This window comes from Ochotona curzoniae, unplaced genomic scaffold (assembly GCF_017591425.1).
Source record: "Ochotona curzoniae isolate NIBS_2020 unplaced genomic scaffold, NIBS_Ocur_1.0 scaffold_1852, whole genome shotgun sequence".
Lineage (NCBI taxonomy): Eukaryota > Metazoa > Chordata > Mammalia > Lagomorpha > Ochotonidae > Ochotona > Ochotona curzoniae.
In genome coordinates, this window is record NW_024467087.1 from 26,889,987 (window position 1) to 26,912,962 (window position 22,976).

At 39.1% G+C, this 22,976-nt stretch overlaps 1 pseudogene; it reads left to right on the forward strand.

Annotated features, from left to right (window-relative positions):
• The window catches only part of LOC121169497, a 38,516-nt pseudogene extending 22,317 nt beyond the window's left edge, over positions 1-16,199 (forward strand).
• The last annotated feature ends 6,777 nt before the right edge of the window (positions 16,200-22,976 follow it).

The window sequence follows — 22,976 nt, forward strand, 5'->3', positions numbered from 1 at the left end:
CAAAAGGAGAGACACACAGATCTTCCATCGGCTGGTTCACTCTCCCAACTAGTCTCAATGGTCAGAGTTGAGCTGACTGAAAGCTGGGAGCCAAGAACCTCTTCCGGATCTCCTGCATGGGTGCAGGGGCCCAAGGGCTTGAGCCATTCTCTGCTGCTTTCCTAGGCGATAAGCTGGAGCTGGGTTGGAAATGGAGTAGCAGTTGGGACTTAAATTAATGCACAAATAGAATTACAGCACCACATATGGAGCTTCAGCTTATAAGAGACCTCAGCACCATTCCCAAGGCCTTTACAAATCACATCACTATGATCACTTCTATTTCCTCATGGACCATTTCGAATACGTTGTATTAATCAAGGATAACTCCCTCATTTTAGGACCTGTAACTTTAAAACATGCGCAAATGTCAATAAATATATTCCTAGGTCCCAGGGATTCAAGCCTGACCACTCTGGCACTTTTGAGTGGCCATTGTTCTGCCTACCAGAGTGAGTTGTGTGTGTGTGTGTTTTCTAAGTTATTCCATATACAGATTATCTTGAATTTATCTAACACCATGTTTGCTCTTTTCTATTATTCTACTATGCTATCAACTCAGCATCACTCACTGAGATCAAATGAGCTCCCTTCACATTCTCTGTTTTGTCATTACATTTGTTCATCTAAAGTTTTTTTTTTTAGGATTTTGAGATTAGACGGACTGCATTTCTAACAGAGAGCAAATGCCATGAATATCTACACCCAATTCTTTTCTTCTTGAAGTTGTTCTCCATCACCACTGCCAACTGCTTTGTTCAGCATGTATGATCATGAGGAATATGAAAATACAAGTCACAGTTTATCCAGCAATCACATGTATCTTCCAAACAAAATCTGAATTTACCATTATTCATGGAACATAGAAGACATTAAAGATTTTTCCGAAGGTGATGTTATGCTTAATAGTGAGGTATGTGTATGTGTGTGTGTGTGTGTGTGTGTGTGTGTGTGTGAGAGAGAGAGAGAGAGAGAGAGAGAGAGAGAAAGTGATCCAAACATAAAAAATCATTTCCGTTATACTCATGACCAAGGCTTATCCAATGTTTATCTGTAGGGCATGTTCCTTCCTTTATGCACTTCTTCCTGGCTGTACACCATTCATATTTCCCTGATAAGTCCTGAGCCATCACATTCTCTGTCTCCTCCAACTTTCTCAGACTGATGTGGATGTATCTATGATGGATTTTTATTGTGGCAATAGTTGCCTTAATTTCGTACACATCATTCCTTATAATTGGGTCACTGCCACCCACAGAGGAGACATCTCTAGATGTGGCCCGTGGTTTTGGTCTGGCCTGGTCTTAGGTAGGCATTTAGGGGAATGAACCTGTGGGTGAAAGATACATCTCTTTTTGTCTCCCTTACACTCTTCCTCTCCCTCTCTCTTTCTGTCTGTGCCTCTCCCTCAGCAACTCTGCCATTCCAATCAATCAATCAATAGAAACAATAAATTTAATAGGAAATTTTTTAAAACCCATTCTTGTGTAGCCTCCCTGAATCTAAACAAAATCACATAAACTTTGCACTGAATCAGAAACTTCATAGGGATATTTTGCTTTCTTTAAAGTGTCAACCTCACACAAACACACACACACTGTTCTTTAGTGTGATCTAGTTTCAATATTACCCTCTATATCGGAGGCAATTTTGTCTTTCTTAGTAGACATTATTATAAACCTTTTTCAATACTTTGCCCATAAGCCCCAGATAATAAGTTAAAAAGACACTGAAGTTAATGTAGTATTTTTTGGGTGAGTAAGCCTACAAAAATATATTTCCAATCATTGTCTGATCACATCATTGGGCATGACTTGTGTACTACTATATTGGGTAAGAGTCAATACCAGTATTCACAGATTGATTCTCTTCAAAATTCAAATGCCTTCCTCTATTATGACTATGTACACAGATGAGATTCATCTGGGTTAGTGATGTTTCTCCATGCTCCCTCTTCCTCGACAACAGTAATCTTGGAAGCATGTGTTGATAAGCTGTCACAAGTTTTTTAAAAAAAACTCTGATGCACTGGTGTCAGAGCACATGTAGAAATTCACTGGGATCTGAAGCACTTTGAAGAAGAATGATCCACCTTGGACACATAAAATCGGCTTGTTACAAAAGCATTATTCTAAACAATTTGACATTGCTTTAATGATGGGAAGGTGTGCAACTAAGAACCTGCTATCAGAGGCTGCAAGGTTGTTAACTGCTACAAAATTGACAGGAATGCCGATTTAGCATCTCTATTACAGAAAATAATATGAAGGGTTCTCAAAAAACTAAAATTAAAATTACTGGGCATGGACATTTGGTTGGTTCAGTGATTAATTTGTTGCTTGGCATGCCAGAATTCCATATTATGATGTTTGTGTTTCAGTCCCAGCTCCATTTTCAAAGCTGCTTCCTGTTAATGTACATATTGGAGTCACCAGTAATGGCTCAAGTAGTTGAGTTTCTGCCAGTGGTGTATGAGACTCAAATGGACTTCTGGGCTGCAGTCCTCAGGTATAGGCATTTGGAAAAGTCAAACAGTGGATGAAAGAATATTCTATGCCTGTCTTTCAAATAAAATGAAAGCAAGTAACTTAAAAAACTAAACTAAATTCTGGGCCCAGCACAATAGCATGGTGATTGGGGTCCTCACCCTTACACGCTCCAGGATCCCATATGGGTGCCGGTTCTAATCCTGGCAGCCCCGCTTCCCATCCAGCTCCCTGCTTGTGGCCTAGGAAAACAGTGGAGGATGGCCCAAAGTTGGGACGCTGCACCCGTGCCCAGAAGAGTTTCTGGCTCCTGGCTTTGGATTGGCTCAGCTCCAGCCGTTGTGCTTACTTGGGGAGTGAAACATTGGACAGAAGATCTTTCTCACTGTCTCTCCTCCTCTCTGTATATCCACCTTTCCAATAAAAATAATAAATAAATCTTTAAAATAAAACTAAAATAAATTCTAAAAAAAAATGTTACCATAATGGTCCACCTAAGTACTTACTGGGTAATCAGTCAAAAGAAACAAAATCAATATATCAAAGAAATACCTGCATCCCCAAGTTCACGGCAGCAGCATCACTCACAATAGCACATGTGTGAAATCATCTTACGTGCCCATAAAATGATGAGTGGATTAAAAATGTGATATACACACAAAAGAATACTATTCAGTCTTAATAAAGAAGGAAAACTTGACGTTTGTAGATGAGGTAACAGAGTGAATGCACACAGAGGACGTTATGCTAAGTGAAATAAACCAGACATAAAAGACAATCCTGTATGACACACATACGGAAAGTAAAAAAGGTCTAAACAAACTAAACCAGTGATTCGCAAAAGGTGGTAAGGGTAGTAAGAAGATAAGGGAATATTGAGCAAAGGGTACAAAGTTTCAGTTAAACAGGAGAAATATTTTAGAAACTTTAGAAATATATTGCACACCATAATGAATATGGTTAGTAATGTACACTTGAAAATTGCTGAGAGTACATTTTAAGTGTTTTTTCACTCACACAGAAATAATAAGCAAGGTAATGTGAAAGTTAATCTGCTTGATTTAGGCATTTCACCATGTAGACATATTTCAAAAATCATTTTGAACATCATTAATATGTCCATTTTAATTAGTAATAATAAGCCAATCATTATTTGTACAGAAATGCACAAATTTCTCTGATTAGCTTCCTTTTGTTTACCCCTACACCCAATCTCTAATTATGCTCCATCCATTGTATAATCCAAAAATAATTCTTAAGTCCAAGCACTTCTTTCAGCCACCAGAACTCTTTACAGAAGTCATCGTTTCTCGCTTGAAGCATTTTCATAGCCTAAACACCCTATCCCATCCTTTGCCCCTCTTATTCATTCTTCTCGCTAAAGCCAGAGCAATATTTTTTCAAACTATAAATCTGACTCTATTATCTTCTTTGATTTATCAAAATCTACCCATGCTTTAGTTTTCCGCTTATGTAGGACTACTTCAAACAAGATTGTGATTCAGGTTATGGGACTAGAATTTTTGTCCCAAGATAATGGACAAAGTAGATCACGTTTTGGATTCACTGGGGCTTCCAGAAAAGGATTTTTGAGAACTGATGGTGTCACAATAAAGGTCAACTCAGGAAAATTAACTCAATCTGTATGCAGATGTGAAAAGGAAGAGAGATTTCAAAAACATGTGCTATTTTGCACTGAAAATTATAAAGACAATTACTTTTCAACCTATAATTCTTCCCATTACAAAAGACAACATGGATAAATCCTTTCTTCCAATTAAATTGCACACCCATCAAATCTCTTTGTGTGACATGATTCAGAACAAGAGTCGTGGGTATGCTAGACAGCCATAGTGGTTTAAAAGGAAGGAAAACAAACATATCAGTCATTGACTGACATCTTAAAAATGATTATGGGTTCTTGAAATCTGGAATTGACAGTAGACACATAGCTAAGTTATGTTTCCAAGAGAAAAGTATTGCAAACAAAACAGAATACAAATAACAAAAAACAAATCTATAGTTCTAGACCAAAACATCCAAATACTTGAGGTTTAAAACAATCCCTGTACCTCTTTTTAAAGTATAACAAGTAGGTAGCAAAATCTGATAGTCCCCACAGGAAGGTACATTTTCAAATATTCATTTATTTGGTATCAGAGATGAAGAAAAAAAAAAAAAACTTCAGATGGCAAAGCTAAGATTTTTAGGACTCTGTTAGGTTTTGTTCCAGTGCAAGATCATCATCTATATCAAAGATCTTCCTCTGCAGAATTTTCTCACACTAGGGACTGTGTTGTGTCTCTTTTGCCTCCCTTTTGTGCCAAGTGTGTTAACTGAGATTATCCTGTTCCTCTCTGGCCAGTATATGCTCTCCTAATTTTAAACTATGAGAATCACCTTCATCTCTGAGACAGCATTCATTTAGAGATATCAGATGTTCTACTCACAACCCTGAAGGGATGTGCCTTTTCAGTTTATTTTCCTTAGGGTGAAAGGGAGTATATTTTCTTGTAAGCAGGATAAAGAGCCAAATCATTGTGGAACCAGAAGGCTTAACTGTGGTAGTTATTTAGGTTGCTTGTCAAATATGTCAGTTTTTGTTTTCTTTTAATGCTTATATCCCTTTCAAACAACATGAAGCCTTCTTTGTATAATCTTGGCTTAACCTGACTACAACATAGATCCAGTGCATAGTATATTCTTAATTTTTGCTGACTAAATGAGTAAAACAATGAATTTAGTATTCAAATCTTTTCAGTTGCAGTGGCTTGGAACATACAAAGACAATACTCATTCTGTGATCCATTCTCACGACAAAGACAGAGTCCCTTCTAGACCAATCCGTATTTACTCCAATCTCTTCTAGTTCAGTCCATTTCTAGACCATGATTTGATTCTTGGAATGTCTTCAGTCTAATATTATTGGTGGCCAACTGTAGTGTTTTAAAACGCCTGTGGATGTTTTTATTTTACCACTTTTCATTCATTCAATTTGTGAGTTAAAATTATTTGTGAAAACATCACTAATTTCTCCAAAAAATATTTATTGGGAGCCTATTATATGGCAAGTAGGTGCTGTTCAAGTACCCAGTGTATATATACAGCAGTAAACAGGACAAAGTCCCTGCAATGAGCAAGTGTGCCTTTTGGAGCTAGGGAGAGAGAACTGTAAAAAATGAAAATACACATGATTGTGAAGTGTTCCAAATCCTATGAAGGAAGAGATATCCCATCTGTGAAAAAGAATAAGAGAAAGAATCTAATTTAAATTGAATGCCAGTAGGGAGTATTGTTATCAGTCAAACTTCAATTACCTTGTACAGGGATTAAGTTCTTTTCCTATTACATTGATGCTGCAGAGCCAATAAAGAAACATATAATTACTGAAAAGCACAAGGGATTTATTCAATGGCCAAAAAACAGGAAAAAGTTATGCAGATCCCTACTTATAGAGTAAAAGAAATCTAGGAGAAGCAATATGCCAGTAAGTAAGGCAGAAGGTGTGCCAGTATTCTATGAAAGTTTGAGGTTCATTGGAGATCAGAGTCAAGTGTCTTGGATCTAACTGGTTTTAACTGGTTCATCCAAGGATGGAAAACTGTCAGGAACTTCTATTGGCAATGCACCATGTTCACAAAGATAAGCAATATTACAGTAGGATCCAATCTTAGCCAGAAATAAGGTAACAGTACTAGGACAGACCTCTTTGGGGAAGGATTTAGCAAATCAATGACTATTGGAAAATATTCCAGGCACAAAAACCGATAACATCTTACTAGTAAAAACTGAAAGCCCAATGACTTCTTCATTCAATTTGTACTTGTTTCTTTTTAGTAGCATGAAATTTTGGATATTCCCATTAAAACATTAACTTTCATTCTGATAGATCTCCTAGAACAAGAAAGAAATGGATTAACTTATTCCACAGTATGCTTTAAGTGCAAACATCATAGTTAAGAACACTAGCATTAAGAGACTAACTTTAGACTTTCAGTGCTAAAATTAGGAAGTGGAGCAGCCAGGATTCAAATCAGAGCCCAGAGGAGATACCAGATGTTGCAGATAGTGGCTAATGCCAGACCTTACTACAACTTTGAATTTCTTTTTTTTTTAAAGATTTATTTTATTTTTATTGGAAAGGCAGATATACAGAGAGGAGAGACAGAGAGGAAGATCTTCCGTCCAATGATTCACTCCCCAAGTGAGCGCAACAGCCAATGCTATGCCGATCCGAAGCCAGGAGCCTCTTCCGTGTCTCCCACATGGGTGCAGGGTCCCAAAGCTTTGGGCCGTCCTTGACTGCTTTCCCAGGCCACAGGCAGGGAGCTGGATGGGAAGCGGGGCTGCCGGGATTAGAACCGGCAACCATATGGGATCCCGGGCGTGCAAGGTGAGGACCTTAAACTCCGCGCCACCGCACCGGGCCCAACTTTGAATTTCTTAATGCTTTGGCACTTCAGAATGACACAACAGAAACGAAAAAATACTGTCCTTCCCACCCCTACCTTTCTCTCACTCTCACTTTTGACGCCAATGCATAAGTTTCTTTTTCACACACCTCAATTCTGCAGAGGATAGGAGGAATCATCAAATCCAGTTCAATTCAGTCAGCATATATCCCATAGATGAAGCAATCAGTCCTACAAGGCTGACACTGCTGAGGTCAATCAGATGATTATTTTCTAGCCCTTCTGGCTGATCCAGTACACACTGAATAATCCTGCAACCTCTTCAGGTCTGATCATTTTCTACAGCAACTCACCAACTCAGGAAAACACCTACTACTCATTAATTAGAAAAGGACTTGGAAGAGGAATTTCCACATGGAAAACATGCATTGAGCAAGATACTGGGCAAAGTTCATGAGGCTTCCATGCTCTCTTGGCTATTACCACCACACAAGCAACATGAAGCTCTGTAAATCCTGTCCTCTCACATTTTTTACTATGGTTTCATTACACAGGCATGATGGACTAAATTATTGGCCACTGGTTAATCAGTTCAACCTTTAGATACCAGTCTCTCCTTGAAGGTTGGCAGATAATGATGTGAGAGAGGTTGGATTAAAGTTCCAATTTGGGGTCCAGTATGGTGGCATAACACGTTAATCTTCTGTGTTTTCTGGCACTGGCATCCCATATGGGTGCTAGTTTGAGTCCCATCTGTTCTATTTCCAATCCAGCTCCCTGCTTATGACCTGAGAAAGTAGCAGATTCCCAAGTCATGGTCCCTGCTCTCACACAGGGAACATGGAGAAGTTTCTGGCCCCCAGCTTCAGATTGCCCTAGCATTGGCCACTGCAGCCATTTGGGGAGACAACCAGAGCATGGAAGATCTCTCTGTCTCCCCTTCTCTCTGCATAACTCTAAATATGCAAGTAAAATAAATAAAACTTTTTTTAAAAAAAATCTCAAAAAATTTCCAAGTGTCTAATCACAAAGTTGGCTCTAAAATAGTAATTTTACAGTGTTACTTTAAAATATAAAGTTCTAGCAAAGAGCTCATTTCAACTAGAGGTTTTATCTACCATACTTCAGGATCTAGTATAGTTAGCAAATTGTCACAAAACTTATTCACTTGTTAGCTGAAATTCTCCAAAATAAAGTACAAAATTAACAACATTATTTTCTCCCAATTAACAGTACAAATAGAGTATGCCTTCTTCTGACAATAATCGATACAGACAAGATGACACATTAAAGAAAACAATGATCATAAATGTTCACACATTCATTTTATTTCTAGCCACATCTAATCACTAAGTCCTCAGTGAAATATTCTAAGGAATTTTAAAGGCATAAAACCTTTCTGTGTCACCAGAGTTGACAAGTAAAATGTATTTAGAGTTGCAAACCTTAAAGAAAAGAGCAAAATCCTGTTACAGTTATAAGTATAGGCTACATTGGTAAACAAATGCTATAGACTTAGTGTTTCAGAAATAAAGCAAAGGTCATTCTTATTGAGACTTAGGGTCATTCTATTGAGACTTAGGGCCTAGTTCACTCATAATTGGATACTAGTTTGAGTTGACTTAACTAACAGAACTTGGAAGAAATGAAAATGTAAGACATTTGTAGATACCTCCTAAGGGATTTCCATCTAGATCCCTGGAAACAGTTACACTCTTAAAAACAACAGTTCATTTTATTTATTTGAAAGTTAGACAAACACACAGGGAGAGGAAGAGAAGCCTCATCTGCTGATTGACACCTCAAATGCCTGCAGCAGCCAAGACCTGATGCCTCCCAGTTGAAACATCAGCATGAAACTAGAATTGAGAGCAGGACTGTGATTTGAACATAGGCACTCCAATATGGGACAAGCAAGCTCCTATACGGGGCTTAAATCACTGTACCACATATTCCTTGAAAAAAAAAAGTAAGCAATTTATTTCAGAAAAAGGACTTCTCCTGGTATCTACTCTATTAAGGGATTTAAAATATACAAAAAAAATATTAATTACAGGAATAATATTACATAACACATCTTGAGAATTTGTTCATCTTACATAATTAAAACTTCATGCAACACTGTTTCTGCCTCCCCTGCCTCCTGGCAAAAATATTCTATGCTTCAATAACTTTAACTGTTCCTTAGCTCTGTCATATACTCCTTCATTTTTTATGTATCCTCAAGGTGCACCCATATTTTTACATATTGCAAGATAATCTGAAAAAGTCTGAGACAGAACAATATTCCATTATGTGAATATATCATTTTTCTTTATCTGTTCATCCACCAAGAGATATTTGATCTGTTTCAACAGCTTGATTGTAAGAAATAATGCTGCAATTAACATGCAAGTGCTAATAATATCCCTTTAACATCAGGATTTCAATTCTCTTAGATAAATACCCACAAGTTAGATTGCTGGATTACAAGCTATTTCTATTTTTATCTTTATGATGATTTTCCATACTCTTTTTCCATAGTTACTGCACCATTTGCATCCCTATCAACTACAAGAGCTCCAACTCCAATTTTTCTCCTTTCATGTCAGTACTTCAACTCCCTCTTTTTTTTTCAAATAACAGCCATCCTAAAAGGTACAGTGATCTCATTGTAGTGTTGATTTTCACTTCTCTATTTGTTGTTACAGTTATCATTTTCTCAAATAGTTCTAATCCATCTCTGGAAACCATTTCTATTAAAGTAACAAAAATCAATCTTCAATCAGTTATTGGTTTGGTTTTACTATTGAGCTTATTTGTTTTATATATTAATGCGCCTAGCATTTCTTTTAAGGCAGGTCTAATAGTGATAAATTCTACAAACTTTGGCCTGGGTAAGTAATTGCTGTTCTTTAGTTTACAAAGAAAAGTATTTTATTATTGGTTGTTACCGCTGGTATTTTTTTTCTTGCTGTACTTTGAAAATATCATCTCTACCTTTTGCCCTGCAAGCTTCTGATAAACACACACACACACTTAACACCTCATGGAAGTTATCCTCAATTAGGTGAGTTGGCTTTTTTCTTTATTTTTATGTTTAGCAACATTTTTCCAATATTTTATTTAATATATTTTTATTTTGAATTTTGAATCATGTGGTATGATTTCATATAGACTCGGATTCCACCTCAAACTCCCACTCCCTGACAGATTTCCCCAATTTTACTACAATTGGGTAGTCCTTCATAAGCAATCATGATTCTATCATTCTCTTAACACCTTTTTGTAATATATATTAATACACATTTATTTTTATTCCTCTTCAATGGGGTTGATAGGATCCAGGTGTTCATTCTCTCTCCAAAGTTGAGACGTGTCCATTCACTATTTCTTCAAATACATTTTTAACTTTTTATCTTTCTTTTCTTTTTTCTAAAACTACTATAATCCTTACACTGATTGATCTGATGGTATCCTATAATTCCCAGTGAATCTTTCTTCACGTATCTTCATTCTATTTTTTCCATTGCTATCATCTGGCTAAATATATTTCAAATGACCAGTCTTTGAGTTCACTGGTTGTTTTTCATAAGTCTACTGCTGAATCCTAGTAAGTGAATTTTCCAGTTCAGCTATTGTATTCTTCAACTCCATAGTTTATTTGGTGCTTTTATCTCTGTTGAAATTCTCACTTTGTCATGCATTGTTCCAGACTCACTCAGCAATTTCATGAAGATTGCTTTCAATGCCTTATTAAAAATTCATACATTTCCATTTCATTAGGGCCCATTTTGGAGTATTATCTTGTTCTCTTGTTCATATTATGTTCCTTTCTTTCTTCATTTTGCTTTATTCTTTGTGTTACAGCAATGTGTTAGGAAGCAATGCAATCTCTCTCACTCTTCATGGATTGCCCTCAAAAGGAGAAAATCTTCAGCTATGTACCAGAGAGAAAATATTTGCTTCATGCAACACTAACAACCCTACCACGCAACTGCAACATCCATAAAGGGTGTCTTTAGGAGGAAGGACTGTGTGCATGAGTAGGGACTGGAAGAATTCTTTTGTAATAAGCCACGTAATACATATTTTCAGCTGTGGGGCTCATTTATCTCCCTCATTTTCCTCCTTCTTTCTCTTACTATTCCTTCTTTTAAGAACAATGAAAATATCAAAACAATTCATAGGTCAGTGGTATAGAAAAACAGATTCAGGGCCTAGCATGAATGCTCATTGGCTAAATCTTTCTTTGCCTTGCACATTCCAGAATCCCATATGGGCTGCTGATTTGTGTCCCTGCTTGTCCATTTCCTTTCCAGCTCACTGCTTTTAGCCTAAGAAAGCAGTAGAGGACAGCCCAAAGTCTTCAGATCTTGCACCCACAGGGGAGACCCGGAAGAAGCTCCTAGTTCCTGGCTTTGGATCAGCTCAGCTCCTGCCATTGTGGTCACTTGGAGAGTGGACCAGCAGATACAAGATCTTTCTGTCTCTCCTCGCTGTAAATCTGCCTTCCCAATAAAAATGGATAAATGTCAAAATAAGTAGGCTAAATAGTTTTCTGACCCCTTCTCACAATGTCTAACATGGAATCACATTAAGAAAGCCTACAATTAAGGCCTAAGAAAATTCCAGACAAGAAAGAGTTTGGCAGCTTAGTACTTGCATGTCTTAGGGATTTTGAGAACACTAATGCGCTTTATTTATTTATTCTTAGCACATAAATCTGTTTTGGGGTAGAACAAAATGGTGAAATAGGGTGAGGACATGTTAAAGCAGGTGGAGCACGATCAATGGAGTAGAATCAGAGAGGATGAGAGCCCAGGTAATAAGAGGGGCAGGCTGGCAGCAGATGGATACCTAAAGACCTGTGGACAATGGGAAGCAGCAGACAAAAGCAAAGTGGTACTGCAGCAAACAGATACCCATGGGGATCCAAGTTCCACCTGCAGATAGGTGGGAAGGGGAGGTCACTGGGAATGCAGCAGGTGAATCAAAACCTAGAATTACAGGTCCTGTTCATTTTTTAAAACACAATCATGAGATGAAACAGAACAGCAGAGTCCTTGTGGACAACTGCTGGAGTGGGGTGCTGTAGAAATCTCTACTCCTGAGTAACAGGAGGACTCCCAGTGAAACAGTTAAACATACCTTGTGAAAATACTAGAATGTATACCTTTGGTTATGTGAGAGGAGTTAGACTGGGTAGTAGGCAGTTAGGGCATTCTGGGTCCCCAAGTCATCATTATTTTCTCAAATATAAAGGGGTATTTTCCCCACCCTGTCTTGGATTCACCAGAGCACTCTCTCCTGAGACAAGTGCATGTCTTAACTTATCAGGAATGCTTCCCCAAGAGACCAGGGCGACATTAACATATCAATTCCCCTCCTGAAGCCTCAGCCAGATTCTGTCTCCAGCCAGTGTCAAGGGGGAGGGCTTCAAACTGGCCTCTTTATCATTAGAAAGGGACCAAGGAAGTTGGCCAGTGACACCTTTCTGGCCTTTTGTCCCAAGGCCAGGTGCCAGGAAACCAGGAATTTTGTTTGTTTATGGAGAAACATCTTTGAGGAAAACCTTCAAAAGATGCTTTCCCCACCATTGATACAGGTCTTTTTTCACTTTTCCTCCTGCCACTATGGCAGAGGATCTCAAAGCCCCCTCCTGTCAGTAGGATGGGAGTCTCCTTTCTCAACTTTTTCTAATAAATCTTACTTTAAAACTAAACTGTCTGCACGAAAATTCTTAAAAGCATACCATTAGGAAATTCATGATTATGTGTATCACCAAAAATGCATGAACATTCTTTTTTTTTTTTTTTTTTTTTTTTAAAGATTTATTTTTATTATTTTCTCATTGGAAAGGCGGATATACAGAGAGGAGATACAGAGAGGAAGATCTTCCGTCCGATGATTCACTCCCCAAGTGAGCCGCAACGGCCGATACTATGCGGATCCGAAGCCAGGAGCCTCTTCCGGGTCTCCCACGCGGGTGCAGGGTCCCAAAGCTTTGGGCCGTCCTCGACTGCCTTCCCAGGCCACAGGCAGGGAGCTGGAAGGGAAGCGGGGCTGCCGGGATTAGAACCGGCGCCCATATGGGATCCCGGGCGTGCAAGGTGAGGACTTAACCACTTGCGCCACCGCGCCGGGCCCCATGAACATTCTTAAAAGTAACATTTCTAGTGTCAAAAATTAGCGACAACCCCAACAGCCCTCAACAGTAAATTGCTGCATCTTCTGACAGAAAGCTACCTAGCAGAGCATTTACTAAACAGTCTTAAGGACTCCAGGACTTCCCAACTCCTAACCATTCCCCACTCCTATCAGCCGTTTCCCTCAATGGTGATTGAAGTCTAGATGTTCAGTAGTGACAGGCATGGCCTGGAATATCATGCTTCTCTGCTTTATTTTACTTTGCAGAAACTGTGTTTTTATTATAAGTTGCAAGTGTATGGGACCCTTCGTTGGGCAGCCCTACTGGTATGATTTTTGGAACAGTTCAGGTGCTTATTAGAGTTCTTTGAAAATGAACTACCTGTATTTAAATTTTTTAATGTCTTTATTTACTTATTTATCTACAAGGCAGGATAACAGAAAAAGAGGAGAGAGGAAGATCATCCATCTGCTGGTTCACTACCACAATTTCCACAACAGCCAGGGCAAAGCTGGGCCAGGCTAAATCCGGTAGCCAGAAATTCCAGAAAGCTCTCTCTCATGTGGGTTGCAGGAATCCAAGTACATGAGTCATTCTGAGTTGCTTCCCAGTGAAAAAATAATTGCATTATTTACCTTCCAGTAATCTTCATTCTATTGCGATGGTCAGGAATTTAACCTGCAGTATATTCAAGGTATCTTTGTATTTCTATGCTGAAAGTAGATATATAAGAGCACTTCAAAATTGTCATGCAAAATGGAATTAAAAGATCTATTTTGGTTTAAACATTTTTAATTTACTCATATAAAGGGGTCTTCACAAAAAGTTCATGAAATGCGCATTAAGGGGGAAAACTATGCTTGCATTTCAAAATATAATTGTACCAGTAAAACTTTTTTTTTTTATATTCCATTTGCCCATTAACTATTTGAAGTGCTCTTTTAGAACTTTCCTTCCGCCTAAAAGTCTGCATTTTCTTGATCAGGGAGGTACAGGAGCATAAAAGCAAACCCGCTGCCTAAGCAATATCTACCCAGGGAACAAAATGTCTCTCTGGCCTTCTAGCATGCACACTGATAGTTAGCATAGTGTTTAGGCAACATGCAATATGATTTAAAAAAGAAAAATACCCCCCTTCCCTACCATCACCCTGAGACAAAGACATCATTTCAACCAGCTCACTACCTCTGTACTTACTGGGATAAAATTTATGAGTGCTGATTCCTTATGGTATGCGTGAGTTGGAAGAACATTAAGGAAATTCTATCTTAACCCAAATCTGAGCAGTTCTTCAGATAATCGTTTTAAAACAAAATACTCAGTGAATTAGTATTTTATTCTTTTCAACTGTGAGAACTAGGAGATAATCCAATTTTTGTTATGTTAGACTTCCAAATTTATTATTTGTGTCCTTGAGTAACATTCTAACTCCCCTAACCTCTACTCTATCATTAAATTGGAACTAATGTACCTACCATTTATTTATTTTTTAAACTAATTAATTTGCATGTAGAGTTTATACAGACTAAATATTCAAGAAAATCTGAGAGAGCACTTGCAAATGTATATTTGGGGAAAGACTAATTCCTACAGAAAGTAACCCAATGTAATGAACGGAATGTTTAAGAACTTCTGGGAAGCAAATACCCCAGAAATATGTTATTACATTTCCAATATTTTAACTGCTTTCTTTCCAAAAGAACTAGCTACTTATATTATACTGGATCATTCACCATGCAAGTAGGTACTGAGAGCATTCATTGGGATATGCATTTGACGTGAAACAGTCATGATAAGCTATTTGACGCCAGTATGATTCATAATTGGGAGTTTGACAGTTGTGAAAATTAAAGAGCTTAATGCTATTTAACACTTAGCAAAATGCCTGACACACTGTAATGAATATACATGCTAGAGATTATTATGAAGATTATAAAGCTTTCCACACAAACTTTTTCTATTATCATGTCAAATTAAAATAAAAAACAATTAGGAAAAAATACACTTGGACAATCATTAGAAACTATTCACATATATTCTCCACCTTGAAAAAGCACATTTCCCAATCTATTAAAATAGTGCTGAATAAAGGTGATAAGAAATACAGTAACATTTTTGCACTAGGTTATCTGGCAGCAAAAATTTTACAGTAATCACATGTTAAAGACATCGATAAATACTTTTTGATTCCTCTGACATGATAGTACTTAGTCTCTTGCTGGTTTAGGAAATTGGCAAAATTAGGACCAGCATCATGGCTCAAGAATATAAAACCACTGTCTGCCATACCATGCTGGTCCAAGACTGGTTCAAGACTCAGCTTCTAATCCAGCTATCTGTTAATGACACTGGGAATAGTCTGCAGGGCCCAAGCACTTGGGTTCCTGCCAGCCATGTGAGGGATCTGGATTCAGGCTGGCTCTATCCCTGCTTGGGGAGTGACCTAGGCTGACAGAACATACCTATTTTTGTCGCTTCCTTACTTTGTAGCCCTACCTTTCAAATAAATAAATCTTTGAAATAAAAATGAAGTTATCTGTGAGCAGCACTATTGCAGCTGGCAAGAACACAGAGCCTTAGGAACAGCAACAAAAGGGAGCCAAGAAGATAGTGGCTGACCTATTTTCTGAGAGACTGATATGATGTCAAAGCACCTGCCATGTTCAACATAGGGCATTTTGGACAAACCCTAGTCATAGGACTCAAGGAACCAAAATTACACCTGATGGTCTGAAGCGTCATATTTGTGAAGTGAGCCTCAGGGACCCATAGAACAATGAAGGTATATTTAGGAAATTCAAGCTGATCATTGAGAATGTTCAGGGTAAAAACTGTCTAACTTCCATTGAATGGATCTTACCCATGACAAAACGTGTTCCATGGTCAAAAAGTAGCAGCCCATGATCGAGGCTCATGCTGATATCAATACTATCAATGGTAATCTATTTAGTATGTTTTCTGTGGGTTTTTCATCAACCAATTGATTCCAGACAGCATTGGAAAAGACTCATAAAATGTTTGCCAGTCTATATATTCTCTCCATGACGTCTTTGTTAGCAGTGTAAAAATGCTGAAGAAGCCCAAGTTGAATGGGGAAAACTCATGAAGCTTTATGAAGGCAGTAGTTGCTGAAGTTGAAAAGCTGATTATCTATAAACTACCAATTCCAAGAATATATTTTAAATTTATACTTTTTTACTTTTAATAATAGTTGACAAGGATACACACCCACGTGGTTCTCCGATAAAGGTCTGAAGGCAGGTAGGTGGGATAAATATTTTAATTAATTTCATTAACCAGTTCCAGAATGTCTGTCAGCTATTGTGTGCCTTGTTCCCAGAAGTGTAACACTTGCCTAGTACAATTTAGTTTTTAATCATGACAAATAAAAAAAGTGGCAAAACATTAAAAAGATGCAAGATGTAATAAAAACTTAAAACACAACATGTAGGGATTTGCCTGGTTTTACATATGATTTTTCTTTTGGGTATAAAACCAACAATTTAAGCATCATGTTGTATTTTTTAAACTATATGGAGAATAGTTTTTTGCCATTTTTGTTAAGATAATATTTACTGGATGTATATTCCTCTATTAAAAATGAGGTAGGATTTTTGGACAGCATCGTTACAAAGAAATGCTAAAAGCTTGAAAGGAAAATATGCCTACCCTGATTGTATATTACAAAAGGTATATGTGTAATGAAACATCACATAGAATTCCATAAATATGTGCAATTTTTATGATGGTAAAAATTTCTTTAAAAAGTTTTAATTTTGGGCCCGGCGCGGTGGCGCAAGTGGTTAAAGGTCCTCGCCTTGCACGCCCGGGATCCCATATGGGCGCCGGTTCTAATCCCGGCAGCCCTGCTTCCCTTCCAGCTCCCTGCCTGTGGCCTGGGAAAGCAGTCGAGGACGGCCCAAAGCTTTGGGACCCTGCACCCGCGTGGGAGACCCGGAAGAGGCTCCTGGCTTCGGATCGGCATAGTATCGGCCCGTTGCGCTCACTTGGGGAGTGAATCATCGGACGGAAGATCTTCCTCTCTGTCTCTCCTCTCTGTATATCCGCCTTTCCAATGAAAAAATAATAAAAATAAATCTTTTAAAAAAAAAAAAAGTTTTAATTTTTAAATGTATTTTTCTCTATATGGATTGCTAGGCAATTGAAAGATCTATAATTTAGTAAACCATAGTAATTATTGCTTAGTGTATGATTATGTTTAAATGTATGTGCTATAAATTTAGAAGAGCATCTAAAGTAGTAGAAATTTTCTTCAGAATTCCACTAACAGAACATAAAGGTATAATTAGATTCGCTTCCCTCTGCAGTCAATACATTACTATTAGCTGCTGTAAAGGACTAGTTTCATATTTATTTAATCTTAAAAAGTGGCATTTGTTTTACTTTTTTTTTTTTTGCAATTTATTCCAAAATGCATGGGTTTACTTCATTTGCCTAACTTCAATAGAAGTACACAAGAAAACACTAATAGTATTACACAGATTACTGACAAACTTAGAAAAAATTGCAGGAACAACGTAACAGTTATTTTTCTCTTATAATTTTATGTAATCATTTATGAAAAGTATCCTATCAAACTAGGCTAATGGTGTTCCATAATGTTCAAGAAACACATTGCACCAGTTCAAGTCCAAAATATGAGTCACTTCTGACTCTTCTCAACCAAAGCAATCAAAAGTCCCTCCTTTATTTGCTTCATGCTGTCCTGCATGTCTGTTCTTCCTCTTTGACTACTATTGAAATTGACACAACCTCAGGGCTGTATGGCTGCCACAGATTTCTACTTTCTCTTGTTACTGATAGCTTCACTTTTGCTCCATCCAGTGCACTGCTGTTATTAATCATAGTCCTACATTTTGTTGATATAAATACTAATGCTGCTGACAATAAAAAAAAACCTACTGCTTTTTCAAATACCTGATCATTAATGCTTGTTGTTTCATCATTACATTAAATCTTTAAGCTCCCCAGTTTAGTCTATCAATCTGCCAAAGCATGGCATGGGGCTGTGTGTTCCATATGCAAGGGGCATGAGGCTCTCTTATTAAGTGATATTAATTTATTTCTTAAATTTTTAAATTTATGTTGATTTATTTGAAAAGTAGAAAGATATAGACAGAAACAGGTTTCCCAGCCTCATTCACTCTCTAAATGCTGCAATGCACAGGACTAGGCCAGGCTGAAGCCAACAGCCAGAAACTTAATCTAGGTCAGCCACATATAGTGGCAGGGAGCCAATTATTGGAGCTATCACCTGCTACCTGCCAGGGTGTGCATTAGTAGAAAGCTGACATTGGGAGCCAAGCTTGGCAGCCTCACATGGGCAGTAGGCCTCCAAACCACTTTAACTGCCAGACCAATGTACACTTTTAAATCTGTGTCTTGGTGTTTTGTTCATAATTGAACCAAGAATGCTCTGGCATATTTCTAGTTTCTATCTACAGTGATTCTGATTATGCAGGTCAGTAGGAAGGACCTAAGTATCTATAGCTTCTACAGCAACTCTAATAGACTGATGAGAATTTAATAAAGCCCTGTTCATTTTCCAAAGATGCTCATTCTGTTTTTAACGTGAAGTCTGACTGCTCTAGTCAAAAGTAACCACTTTATACTACAATCTTACACAGCATATTTCTGTAACACTCATTTATTCTTCTCAAAGAAGACTCTAGCGTGGAATAGCTATTCCACAAGTTTCTATACCTTCAACTTGTTTTCCTCCAATGTACTCATCACTGCTTTATATTACAGCACATTCAACTTTCTACATTAATGTTGTGTATTTATGGACCAATGTGATGTTTTGCTATATATTATACACATTGTATAATATCCAAATCAGGATAAATACATCTATTTCCTCAAACAAATTATTTTGTTGTATAATTCAAAAACTCCTTTCAGTTTCTAAAAAGCATACACTACTACTGTTACCTGTAGTTACCCAATTGTGCAATCAAACACAGCACTTGTTTGTCTAAGCTAACTAGAAGCACCAAGATACCAAGCTGCTTTTTCCCTCACTCCCGTCCCCCCCTCCTGACGCTGGCGTTCCCCATCTCATCTCAACTTCTACCAGACAGACTCGTTTTTTCCATGGCTAGCTTATTTCACTTAACACTTTTTTTGATTGGTTTAGTTCAAGAGTCTGTAATTTAATGATTATATTTTTTATTCATTTCCAAAGTTTTTCTTGATATTTAGTTCTAATTTTATTGCATTCTCTTTGGGGCATTTGAGTTTTAAAACTTCTTGAAACCTCTTTTGCAATCTTCCATTTGATTTAACCTAGAGAATATCTTATGTGTTACTGAAAAGAATGTGTATTCCACAGCTGTCTCCCTGAAGATGTTTATTAGTTGCTGAACTAAAAGACACAAATTACAATATAGAGACATAAACTGTTGAAGCTGAGACAAATTTAGGATTCAACCACTCTGCTCAGTTTCAGTTTGTGAAACAAACTGCTCTACTTTTTGCAGCATGCAGGCTAGCTTTTTTATTGCCAAATTTTGCTTTCAACATCTTCTGTCTTTACTCATAAGGAATGTGCATAGCCATGTTTTACTTTAGACAAAGGTGGGGCAAGCTGTGCTTCAGATAACTTCGGAGTGTCATAGAATATGGCTTGTGTGGACCATGGGAGGCAACTATGCCTTCCGTATTGTTTACTGCTTCAGTTACATACGTTCCGTCCTGTCTCACCCCTCTTTTGCACCATGAACTGTTGTTTCACATACTGTGATTTAAACATCACGCTTACAATTGCTATCTCTCTAGCCCCAGCTATTCACATGAGTCCTAATTAACCAAAATAAAAGTGCTCAGGATAACTTTTAAAACCTAGAATAAAAAGAGAGATCTTTGCTCAATGTTCACAGCTACAAACTGAGTGTTCAGGGCTAATCTGCTGTGGCTGGAAAAGGTGGTGTGGGTTCTGGGCCTGCTGATGTTGGGGAAGGGACATCAGCCTGCATGCCTCCAGTTTGGTCTGACGGGAAGGGATCAGCATTCAGGGACCAGGAGAGATACAAACATGGAGTAGCACAGAGGAAACGTGCTGGGCGTGCTGGCACAAATGACTAATCCTCTACCTTCAAATTCCTGGATCCCATATGGGTGCCGGTTTGTGATCCAACTGTTCCACTTCCCATCCAGCTCCCTGCTCGTGGCCTGGGAAAGCAGTGGAGGACGGCCCAAAGCCTAGGATGCCTGCATTCATGTGGGAAACCCAGAAGAAACTCGTGGCTCCCTGCTTTGCATTGGCTCAGCTTTGGCTGTTGTGGCCACATAGGAAATGAAGTAGTGGATGGAAGATCTTTCATTGTCTTTCGCTCTCTCTATAAACCAGCCTTTCCAATAAAAATGAATGAATCTTAATTTTAAAAATGTTAGAACGGAGTATGTTAAAGGCCAGTGAGTAAGCAAGGTTTGGGAAAGGCTCAGAGGTATTTAACCAGTAGCCCAACAGTGAGAAAAATGAACAATTTTTTTTAATAGAGAAATGAATATTTCTGATTTCCCTTCTAAACTTGAAAAGCCATGTCTGCAATTTGTTGCAAAGTTGCTCTGACCTTGGCCATGAATGAGAGGATTCAATAGTAAAGGGCTTGATCTCAAACCACTTTGCCTGCTGGCAAGTTATGAAATAAAAATAAAATGATTGCTCATAATAAAACGGTTACCCTCTTCAAAGGATCTTGACCTTCCCGTACTAAAAAGGGAAGAATTTTCAAGATATATTCTTGGCCACTGATTTCATTCATATAAACTTAGCATTTAAAAACTCATTATGAGGTGATAAATGACGGACGACTGGCAAGCTCGCTGCGGCCTGATTTTTACCGTCCAATTTTAAAGGGAATGACACACCACGAATGTTCTCCCAGAGACATCAGTGCGTGTTGCTCATGAACCCGAGCCTCTGGACCCAGACCTCCCCAGATCCGCTCTGCACTGAAATTCTCCCTTTGACCTCCCAGTTCAGTGCCAAGGACTTAGTCCCCTGCTTCTCCCCTCTGCCCTCCTGTAGATGTACGGTAGGAGACAAGTACCTCAGCGTGGAAGAATAAAAAATCTCCATGGTCGGGGCCCAGCGGCTTGGCCCAGCGGCTTGGCCCAGCGGCTAAAGTCCTTGCCTTGAACGTGCTGGGATCCCATATGGGCGCCGGTTCTAATCCCTCCAGCTCCATTTCCCATCCAGCTCCCTGCTTGTGGCCTGGGAAAGCATTTGAGGACGGCCCAAAACCCAATGCTTTGGGACCCTGCGCTCACTTGGGGAGTGAATCATCAGACGGTCCTCCTCTCTGTATATCTGACTTTGTAATAAATCTCCATGGTAGAATCTGGGATGACTTCAGCTTCCCAGTGGTGGGGAAAAGCTGTGGGAATGACAGAGTGGGGCGATGGCTGAGGCAAAGGACCCCCGGCGGAGGAGGGGATCAGCTCCAGGACACCTGCGGGCACCCACCCAGGCACACACTAAAGTTCTCCACACAAAGTGATTTGGGATTTCCATAGGACTCATGCATGCGTGCCTTAATTCATCAATGCTAAATTACCTGTGCCAGCTAGCACAATCTAAATGCTGCCACAGCCGTGTGCCATACTGTATAGGAACCACTGTACAGGAACTACGTGTACAGCATGGTGCACATGGGAGCTTTCCCAATAGTTTAAATCTGCTGTTCACTGAATTCATGGATGTGGAATCCGCTGGATAGAGGCTGAAAGGCAGTAGTTAAGCAGAAAATACTGATGTATATAATAAAACCTAATTCAAACAAACAAACAAAATTATAACTCCTGCCTTTGGATCTTCATGTGAATTTGCCCTATATCTTAATGCATAAGAAATTATCCCAAAAATTAGTGGGGTAAAATTAAAAAAAAAAAAGGTTCACTTGCTCATAGTTCTGAGCCTCTAGGAGTGACTCAGCTGTTTAGCGTAGCTGGCCCCATGGCAACCAGGACTGACCTCAGCACCCTGGCCTGAGGCTGAACTGGCTTCTGCTGAATTTACCTGTCCTCCCATGTTGTTGGCAGGCCGTCCCTCTTCCTAGGTTATTGGCCATGACCTTGGTGACTCGCTCTGTGTGTGTCGTCAGCCGGCTTCTTTCAGACCCAGTAACGTATTGTGACGTAACAGTCTACGTCACCAGCAGCATTTTCTTCCTACAGTGCCCACTGACCCCGAAGTCATTGCTGTATGACAAGTCCCCCTCATCTTTGGCATCTATAAATCCCTGACCCATCATGAGACCCAGGCACGGCAACGTAGGCAATGAACTAACTTTTCATCCAGGCTCTCGTCTTCTACACAGCAATGTACCCGAGCGACTCGGGCGCTGAGCAAGCACGCTTATATTCACATGCAAGTGCAGGCCGCCTTACCCAGAGAACTATACAACATGAGGGAAGCCAACAAACTGCCCACAAACCGGGGTGGAGAGGGGATCCAAAGCTGGCCCTGCCAGGGGAAGGTCTGCCCAAGCAGAGAAGGGCTACAGAGTGGAAAAGACTACATACCTAAGCAGTGCCTTCAAGTAAGGGCCACAGCAGAGACGAAAGGCGCCCTCCTCATCCGCCACTCCTGGAAGCAGCAGGCGCTTTAGAGAAAGCAGGAAGTTCTGACGGGTGAGGCCTCAGGGCCTGGGCTGTGGAGGCGGCTTATAACTTGGCTCTACAGACCAAGCTAGTTGCTAGCCTATCCAGATCCTCAGCCCTAAGTAGCTGCTAGCAAGTACGGATCCAAGGGTCTAATCAGTTGCTTGCCGATATGAATGCAAGACCTAACGAGCTGCTAGCCTATCCACATCCAAAGGCCTAACTTGATGCTTGCCTATGTGACTCTTCAGCACAAACTGTTTACCTGTTAAGATAGACAGT